The sequence below is a fragment of the Bos indicus genome, chromosome 16 (genome assembly GCF_029378745.1).
Source record: "Bos indicus isolate NIAB-ARS_2022 breed Sahiwal x Tharparkar chromosome 16, NIAB-ARS_B.indTharparkar_mat_pri_1.0, whole genome shotgun sequence".
Classification (NCBI taxonomy): Eukaryota; Metazoa; Chordata; class Mammalia; order Artiodactyla; family Bovidae; genus Bos; species Bos indicus.
In genome coordinates, this window is record NC_091775.1 from 5593009 (window position 1) to 5603049 (window position 10041).

The 10041-nt window shown below is 38.8% G+C and overlaps 1 pseudogene; it reads right to left on the minus strand.

Moving 5' to 3' along the window:
- Positions 1-8493: 8493 nt before the first annotated feature.
- Positions 8494-9195, minus strand: LOC139176310 (chromobox protein homolog 1 pseudogene; annotated as a pseudogene).
- Positions 9196-10041: the final 846 nt, after the last annotated feature.

Below are 10041 nucleotides of genomic sequence, written 5' to 3' on the forward strand. Positions count from 1 at the left end.
GACTCTCCAAATTTTTGTAATTACAAGGTGGTGCTTATTTGTGCACTTGACAAAATTAAATGCCAAATCAATCATAAATAGTTTTAAGAGACATCAACATGTAAGATTCTGATGATCTTTGGTTCTAGTCACTCAGTCGTGTCCCTCTGTGACCCCATGGACTATAGCCCACCAGGGTCCTTTGTCCATGGCATTCTCCAGGCAAGAATACTGAAGGGGATTGCCATTTCCTTCTTCAGGAGATCTTCCTGACCCAGGGATCGAACTAGGCTTCCTGCATTGCAGATTGAGGAAGCAGGGGTTGTGCTATACAATACGTCCTTTGAGATTATTTTATTTATATATTTAACTTTATCAGGTGTTGGTTGCAGCATGAGGAATCTTTGTAGGGTCAGGTGGGGTCTTTTTCTGCTGTGCACAAGCTGTGTAGTTGTGAAGCCACGGCTCAATAGTTGCTATGCTTGGGCCCCAGAGCACAAGGTTTCAGTAGCTGTGGTATGCAGTCTTTCTAGTTGTGGCACGTGGGCTCCAGAGACACATGCTCAGCAATTTTGGTGTTCAGCCTTGTTGTTTCATAGTATGTGGGATCACAGTTCCCCAATCAGGGATGGAACCTGAATCCCCTGTATTGCAAGGACAATTCTTAACCACCAGACCACGAGGAAAGTCCATCTAATTATAATTAGAAGCAAAATGTTGTCAAAGAATAGGAACTGAAAGAAAATATCATTGAACCTAAATTGGGGTAAATTGACCATCTTCATAGATTTTGGAGAGAAACACAGACAAGCAGAAAACAAAGCATGCAAAATTGCTATATATAGCCTATTTGGCTGGAGAATGCTGTGCATTCCCTATAGAAATTGGGCTACATTGTAAACTAAACACAAAGATTGTTTTAGCCAATATGGGCTATGTGTGTGCATGCTCAGTCATGTCTGACAGACTGAGCCAGACATTCTTCTGTCCATGTAATGTTTCAGGCAAGAATACTGGAGTGGGTACCCATTTCCTTCTCCTGGGGATCTTCCTGACTCAGGACCAGAACCTGAGTCTTTTGCATCTTCTGAGTTGGCAGGCAGGTTCTTTACCATCTGAACCAAATTCTAAGTGAATAGAAGGCTGACTTGCCCCTTGCTGCTGCTGCTGTTGCTGCTGCTAAGTCGCTTCAGTCGTGTCCGACTCTGTGCGACCCCATAGATGGCAGCCCACCAGGCTCCCCCTTTCCTGGGATTCTCCAGGCAAGAACACTGGAGTGGGTTGCCATTTCCTTCTCCAATGCATGAAAGTGAAAAGTGAAAGTGAAGTCGCTCTGTCCTATCCGACTCTTAGCAACTCCATGGACTGCAGCCCACCAGGCTCCTCCATCCATGAGATTTTCCAGGCAAGAGTACTGGAGTGGGATGCCATTGCCTTCTCCAGACTTGCCCCTTAGCTTTACACTAATTTCAGATGTTGAAGTTTTCCTTCTCTGGTGAAAAGAAAAAACAAAAAACAAAGAAACATAAACTGAATGAGAACATGCAAAAGAGGGTATTTCTAAGGTCTGGAGAAGGTTTCCTAAGGTAATCAACACCACAAAGACATGAACGTTCAGAAAGTGAAGACAGAAGGAGAAAGGAAATTGTTGAAGTGACTCTTTCACGTAACATATTCACTGCTGGAAATCTCTGAAAGAAAAGAGCGGTTCTCGAAAGAAACAGACCAAGAACAGACACTCAAGTCATTTTTGTCCTCACTCTTCTCCAGAAACACCATGGTTTCAACTTGGAGTTTCCTAATGTGCCTGTTCACAAATACAGAGACCTAGTTTAGATTCACTGAATTAACAGAGAGAGGCAATCATCTAAATTCTGAGATTTTTTTTTTTTTCACCAGACTGAGGGCAAAAGGAGGAGAGGGAGTTGGAGTATGAGATGGCTGGATGGCATCACTGATGCAATGGACATGAACTTGGGCAAACTTCAGGAGATGGTGAGGGACAGGGAGGCAAAGAGTCAGACATGACTGGATGGCAGAACAACAACAACCTGTACTGAGATGGCAGCCATAATTTTATCAGGGAGACTTTTTAGACTGGACATCTGCCATACCATCTTCATATTCATTTGGTCTTTGGTAGTGGTGGTTTAGTTGCTAAGTCATGTCCGATTCTTGTGACCCCATGGACTAGGAACCTACCAGCCTCCTCTGTCCAGTAGGTTTTATTTATAAGGGGAAACTCCTTGAGCTAGAATCTAGTTATATCTAATATTCAAGTTCTAAGTTAAAAAAGAAACTGGCAATACAGATCAAAATATATCCTGTAAAGGGTAAATAAATTGAAATATATTGAAAATGAATCAAATTTTCATATTGAGGATAAGTATTTAATTATGTTGAAGAGAGGATAAATTGGTTTGCAAATCAGACAGAGTTGTCTGGGTGCAGAATTGTATCTAGCATAACTTTCACTCTATGAAAAAAAATTGAAAGGGAAGAAGAGGAGAGCTCAATAGAAACTAAAGGATAAATTATCAAAACAAAGTGGAAATGATTTCTATTTTTCAAAGTATATATATATTTTTTGATTTCCTGCTAAGTGAATACAAAATGAGTCTTTACTCATTGAGCCTAGAGCTATAAGCACAGGGTTTTAAAGCTAAAGCTAGACTTTTATTCAACATACATGTCAAACCATGTTTTCTTATAATAACTGTAGATTTGTTGTTGTTGGTTTCATTTTGAGGAGATATTTATTACCTCATTGTTTTGCAATGCCCTTCCTAGGAATCAGACCTAGAAAGCTAGTGATTGCTTCTAAGTTTCAGAAAATATCTTGAGTTCTGCATTCATGCTTATAAGCCCTCTACTGTTTTTTTTTTTTTTTAATTTAAATTTATTTTACTGGGGTTTTGATGCACTGAAGTACACAGACACCAAACCAAGTGGAAGCTGGGCAGAAACACTCTCTCTGTCTCCCTGAAAATGTGAAATATTGAATGGAAGCTGTCTTTTACAGTAAATGCTATAAATAGAAGGTCCAGATAGCAAAATAGACTTCCAGATAGTTTGCTTTCTAATGGATACATGCTAATGGAAATTTCCCTTCAAAGATTACAAGGACATTATCTTTCCAAAATAAAAGTTTATTTTGTGTGACCTCAAATCTAATACTAGAGAAAGAATGGCATTAGATATCTTTTTATAACTCTTATGTTCATGAGTTTTTGGCCCCTAGGTCACTGTAATGCCCTAGATCATTTCCAATTTGCTAAATTGAATATCCAAACCAACGAAACTGAGTCTCCCATTGGGACATCATTAATATATGAATACTATCCTGGGTACCACAGGAAATCATTCTCTATCACGTGTCTACAAAATCTCACATAGTCAAGTGCCAAAGATGTCTGTAAATGTGAGTAAACCCATCACTGGAGTGTTCCCACGGTGTCAAAGTATCAATAAGATCATATATAATTTTTCCAAATTTTAGTGATAAGGCGATTTTGTCAAACATGGGCAATCAGGCAGATGTAAGAGTTGGTCTTACAGGTTATCTCTAATAATTGGTTGAAATGCTTATTTCATAAGAAAGTTTCAAGGAATATTTGCAGGAAAACTCCATTTGTTACAGGGAAATAAATAATGAATTACTCAAGATAAGGAAAAAAAAATATTTTAGGAGATGCAAACTGTTTGAATAACCAAGAAAGAAAAATTATACTGGTGGGACACAAGTCCACAAGTAACTTTATATTTTAATAAGAAATTAGAGGCAAATCTAGAGTGGAGATCTCTTTGAAAGTGATGCTTAGTGGGTGGCTAATTCTGAGGCAGTCTGGTGAGGTTCTGCAAAATGTAAAAAATCTACAGAACCATCAGAATTGCATGTGCTCTTCTGAAAGTAATAGTCAGATGGGAATAACTTGTTATACACTATCAAAAGTTCAGATTAGTCCGCTGCTGCTGCGAAGAGTCGGACACGACTTTCACTTTCAGATTAGTCTACCTGACTCCAATTCTGTTTCTTTCCCAAGGAAAATCATATTAAACTCCCATGAATGGTGTGGCTCACATAGATATAGACAGCTACTTGGATCCAGAGTCAATTTTTCTTGTAATAGAGGGTGATTTGCAAGCAACAGCTCTTGGTTCAAGAGTTGCAGGACAGAAATTCTACTTTCTGGGCATATCCCAGAAAGGAGGACTAGGCTGTTTCCATTTGCTCTTAAAAAGGTTGCAGACAGATTTTCAACGCCTAATTGAAATGAAGAAAGGTATGATAAGATCTGAGGAAAATTCTGTATCCTTGCCGGAAACCAGAGCAGTGCATACAACAAAAGTTAGGTATTCACTAGGTAGAAAGTAAGAAAATGAGAAAATGTGGAGAGGGCACAGGCAAACCACACATGGAGCCAGAACCCAGAGAAGACATTGCTGTAAGAAAGAGATCATGAAGCAGCTGTGTAGAAAGCAGATCTTAAAGGTGATGTCACTGCTTGTTTGCTAGGGCTGCCATAACAACGTGTGACAAACTGGGTAGCTCAGAACAACAATAAATTTTATTCTTCTACAGTTTTGAAGTCTAGAAGTAAAAAATCAACATGTCAGCAGAACATGTTCCCTCCAAAGCCTCTGAGGCAGGATCCCTTCTTGATTTTTTTTCCAGATTATATTAATCTCAGGCCTTCCTTGGCCTTTTATACATCACTCGGGTTTTTGTCTCTGTCTTCCCATGGCCATCTTTTCTCTGTGTCTGTATCGTCACCTGGCACTCTCCTCTGTGTGGGTCTTGATGTCCAAGTTTCTTTTTTTTTAATAAGTACTCCAATCTTTTCAATTAGGGCCCATCCTAATGACATCATATTAATGTGATTATGTCTACAACTACCTTATTTCCAAATAATGTCACATTCACGGGCATTGGGGATTAGATTTTCAACACACATTTTTAGGGAACACTATTCAACCCACAACAGAGATCCCGTGAAAATGTCAGACTTTATGTTTACTGGGCAGCAGCCCCACCTTTGGTGTTCACTGTTGCTCAGCATATGGTGCAATCTCAATCTCACTCCCAGTGGGAGCCACTGAACTAGTTAGAGAAAATTGGTGAATCTATACTGTCCTGATGAACACCCCAAAATAGCTTATGGCCTTCAGCAACTTCGTTAACAAAGACTTTACCGATCATAGAATCTATAACCCAATAAAATAAAATTAGGATAAGTGTAAACACTTCTTTCTCCGAGTGCAATGTATACATTCTCTGACAGTACTCTCTTTTTTGTGTGTGTTAGTGAATAAGAGTGACCTTCTCAATGGTATACAATAAAAATCATTGATCTTATGATATATTACAGGTTTGCATATGAACAAAAAGCACAGATATCAGACTAAAAAAATCTGAATAAACACACTGAATATTGTAGAAAATTGGAGACTAATAAAAAAATTAATCAAATTCTCCTAGAATTAAGCAAAAGGAGAAAGAAGAAAAGAGAAGTTATGTATAAAAGAGTAAGATGATTCAAAATATATGTAACAAAAGTTCCAGAAGGGAAAACAGTAAGTCCATACCTAGCCATTACTAGAGAATATTCTGTATCTCAGGGAAAAATGAGAAAAAAAAATTGAGTGCAGATGGGAAATTAATAAGAATAATATCTGCAAAAGAAATTAATATACATTGACATCACATCAATCCTTCACAGCACTAATTTGCAGAAGATAGATTTTCTAATGTTTTATTAACATCTAGAGACTACACATGTACATTAGAATATAAGCAAGGACCCAAAAATAACACCTGTATACTTTCCAGGAAGCATACTTCCTGGGAGAAAGAAAGATAAATTCATGCAATCGTAAGTATTTTTAAAGGATAATGATGAGTACCGGTGAGGTAGAAAATTGGCAAAAACAAAACTGGCAGAAACAAATTTCGAAAAATGTTATATTTTCAACAAAGTTGTAGAAGTAAATACAGTAACAGAACTAGTTGTTAAATAGTGAAACTTTGCAATGTAATAACAATTTAAAAACAATTTCTAAAGTCATAAACTATATCCATAAAACTAGAAAATGAAAGAAAAAAAAACCCACAGGCTACACTTTTATTATATAAGCGATGGATTGTTGCTGATGTTCAGTCACTAAGTCATGTCTGACTATCTGAGACTCCATGGAGTGTAGCACACCAGGCTTCCCTATCTCTCATTATCTCTCCGAGTCTGAACAAGCTTATGTCCATTAAATTGGTGATGCTATCCAACTATCTCATCCTTGGTCACCCTCTACTCTTTTTGCCTTCAATCTTTCCCAGCATCAGGGTCTTTTCCAATTAGTCAGTTGTTCTCCTCAGGTGGCCAAAGTACTGGAGCTTCAGCTTTAGCTTAAGTCCTTCCAATGAGTATTCAGTGTTGCTTTCCTCTGGGGTTGACTGGTTTGATGTCCTTGTTCTGCAGGAAACTCTCAAGAGTCTTCTCCAGCACCACAATTCAAAATAACATCAATTCTTTGGTGTTCAGCCTTCCTTATAGTCCAACTCTCATGTCCATATATGACTACGGGCAAGACCATAGCTTTAACTAAAATGGACCTTTCAGCAAAATGATGTCTTTGCCTTTTAATATGCTGTCTATGTTTGCTTGTTTTCTTTTTCTTTGTTTTCCCTTTTTTAAAAAATTTAAATTTATTTATTTTAATTGGAGGCTAATTACTTTACAATATTGTATTGGTTTTGCCATACATGAACATGAATCATTGTCTATGTTTGTATAGCTTTCTTTCCAAGAAGCAAGTGATTTTTAAATTTCATGGCTGCAGTCACCATCCACAGTGACTTTGGAGCCCAAGAAGAGAAAATCTGTCATTGCTTGCACTTCCCCCCCTTTTATTTGCCATAAAATGAAGGGACCAGATGCCATGATCTTTTTTATTTGAATGTTGAGTTATAAGCCAGCTTTTCACTCTCCTCTTTCACTTTCATCAAGATGCTCTTTAGTTCCTCTTTGCTTTCTGACATTACAGTGGTGTCATCTATATCTAAGGTTATTGATATTTCTCCAAGCATTTTTTTATAAATCTATATAGCTTTATTAAGACAAAAAACTGACAGTGTTGATATGAAGTTTACTTTTAAACAAAAGTTTTCACAGAAACCTAACACACATTGCTCAGATGGTAAAACATCTACCTGCAAGATGGGTGACCTGGGTTTGATCCCTGGGTTGGGAAGATCTCCTGGAGAAGGAAATGGCAACCCACTCCAGTACTCTTGCCTGGAGAATCCCATGGACAGAGGAGCTTGGTAGATTACAGTCCATGGGGTTACAAAGAGTCAGACACGACTGAGAGACTTCACTTTTCACTTTTTTTTTCCTTTCTAGATGCAGCTCTAGACGATGTCAAGAACTGATGGATCTCATGATTCAAGACAGCATTTTGAATTTTAGTTCATTCTTAGGATTAAAAAAATTGTTTTGTTTTAAAGTCAACCACTGCCCCAGTATGAAAATTAAATCTTCTCCTGAGACCAGGGCTTTTGAAACTCTTGAACTTGTGCTGAACCCTGCCACCAATAGTTTCAAAGTTGAAAAAACAGAGGCTCCAAGAGTTTTCGAACCTATGAGCAATGGCCCTTGTCTTTCCCTGTTCACCTCCCTCCTATACTACTCTCTACCCTTCCCTAAATACTTCACCAGTGGCTTGGATGGAGAAGCTGATATTTATAACTTCAAAATAGGAAAAGAAAGGCTTGTCAATTTCATGAATTAATACCTCTAAGACAGAATGATCTACCTGTGTATACACTCCAATAAGACTTTTTCTCCTCAACCAATTTCCATCCCCCAAATGGCAGCTTTGGTAGCTTCTTAGTCCTTTGTTGGGAGCAGCATTAAGCTCAGGCAGGGAATACCTTGGCTTCTAAGTTTCAGGCATTCACAGCTTTTAAACAGTCTCTCACAGTCCTCATTTAGGTTGCCAATGACATTTTTTGAAAGGATACAATATTATGGACACAGAACCCAATTATCATTAGTTGTTCTTGCCTTTGCTTCACCATTTCCCCAAATCTTAACAAGAATTATCCTAACCCATCTCCCTTCTTTCCCACCCCATCCCACCCATTCCAAATAATACACCAGTAATAGACAAAAGATACACACATGCCACGCTGTAAAAATGTGGAGTTAACATTATCGGGAAGAAGGCTGTGTGGGTTGTGGAGACACTCTTTGAAGATCTACAGTGTCTCTTGCTCTCCCATATCCCATTCTGCATTTTGTCCTTCATAGGAGGCCCTCTGCTTTTTTCTTTTTTTAATTTTATTTTATTTTTAAACTTTACAATATTGTATTAGTTTTGCCAAATATCGAAATGAATCCACTTTTTTCTTAAACAAAGTTCAGAACAGCTGCCTTGAAACACCGACACTCCTTTCCCTCTACCAGGATGGGTGTGCAAACTATACAGCACTGAATGGCTTTAAAGCACTTGGGCTGCTGTAGGGCACAGAAACTATACTGGCTCTTCAAAGGACATCTTCTCAAGCCACCTTTATGGTGTCAAGACAAGTAGAACTCCTTCTTTCCCCACTTGAAACCCACAGTTGGATGTGACAGGGGCTGGTATTCAAGAGAGTTAATTCTTGTCATTTTTTTGTCATCATCCTCTTAGGGGTAAGAATGCCATGTCAGCCTTTCCTCATAGAAGGGTATGACAACTTGTGCACACTTGACACTGGCTTCCTTGGCAGGGACCAGGTCATCCTCATTAGAGTTCATTTCATCAGGAACATGAGTTCTCCACTGGAGTCTGTGTCTCCAGTAATCCACTCTGGTTTCAAACCCCAGCCAAAGCCTTGTGGCTTTTCTGACTCTTTTTTTTTTTTTTCTTCTTTGGTTTGCTCTCCTCCCCCTTATCTTCCGAATCAGAATCAGCTTTGTGCTTGCCTCCCTCTGATTTATCTGTCTTGTGTTTTTTTGTGACTGCAGAAACTCAGCAATGAGGTCAGGGCAATCTGGGTTCTCTTCTGGCTCCCAATGTGTTATCCTCATCTGAGAACCCCTTCCACTTTAGGAGATACTCCTCTTTGCCCTTTACCACTTGACGGTCTAGAACTTTTTCCATCACATATTCTTCTTCTTCCTCTTCTTCTAGCACCTCCTCCACTTTTCTTCTTGTTTTTTTTTTTTTTTTTCCCATAGTTCCTGCCAGCTTTCTGGTATAAAGGATGCTGCTGCTCGGGTCTTGCAGTCATCAACCCTCCCTACACTGGTTCAAGCATCCAGACTGTCCCGTCCATCGTCTTCCCAATTTACTATGTCGCCTCTCCAGCCCAATCCCCCAGCTGTCCAGCCAACCCAAGTAGTATTGTCTTAGTCTATTCAGGCCAGAGAGCGGCCCTCCTTATCCCGGCAATCTTGATTCCAACTTCTAACTCTTCCAATCTGGCATTTTGCATGATGTACTCTGCATATAAGTTAAATAAACAGGGTGACAGCACACAGCCTTGTTATACTGCTTTTCCAATTTGTACCAGTCAGTGTTCTATGTAGGGTTCTAACTGTTGCTTCTTGATCTGCATACAGATTTCTCAGAAGACAGGTAAGATGGTTTAGTATTCCCATCTCTTTAAGAATTTTCCAGTTTGTTGTGACCCATAGTCAAAGGCTTTTACAAGTCAATGAAACAGAAGTAGATGATTTTCTGGAATTCCCTTGCTTTTTCTATGATCCAACGGATGCTGGCAATTTGATCTCTGCTTCCTCTGCTTTTTCTAAACCCAATTTTTACATCTGGAAGTTCTCGATGCAAGTACTGCTGAAGCCTGGCTTGAAGGATTTTGAGCATAACCTTACTAGCATGTGAAGAGAGCACAATTGTTCATTAGTTTGAAAAATCTTTAGCACTACCTTTCTTTGAAATTGGGATTAAAACTGACTTTTCCTGGTCCTGTGGTCACTGCTGGGTTTTTCAAATTTGCTGACATACTGAGTGCAACACTTTAACAGCATTAGTAGTATATAATACTTTTAGTATTATATCTCA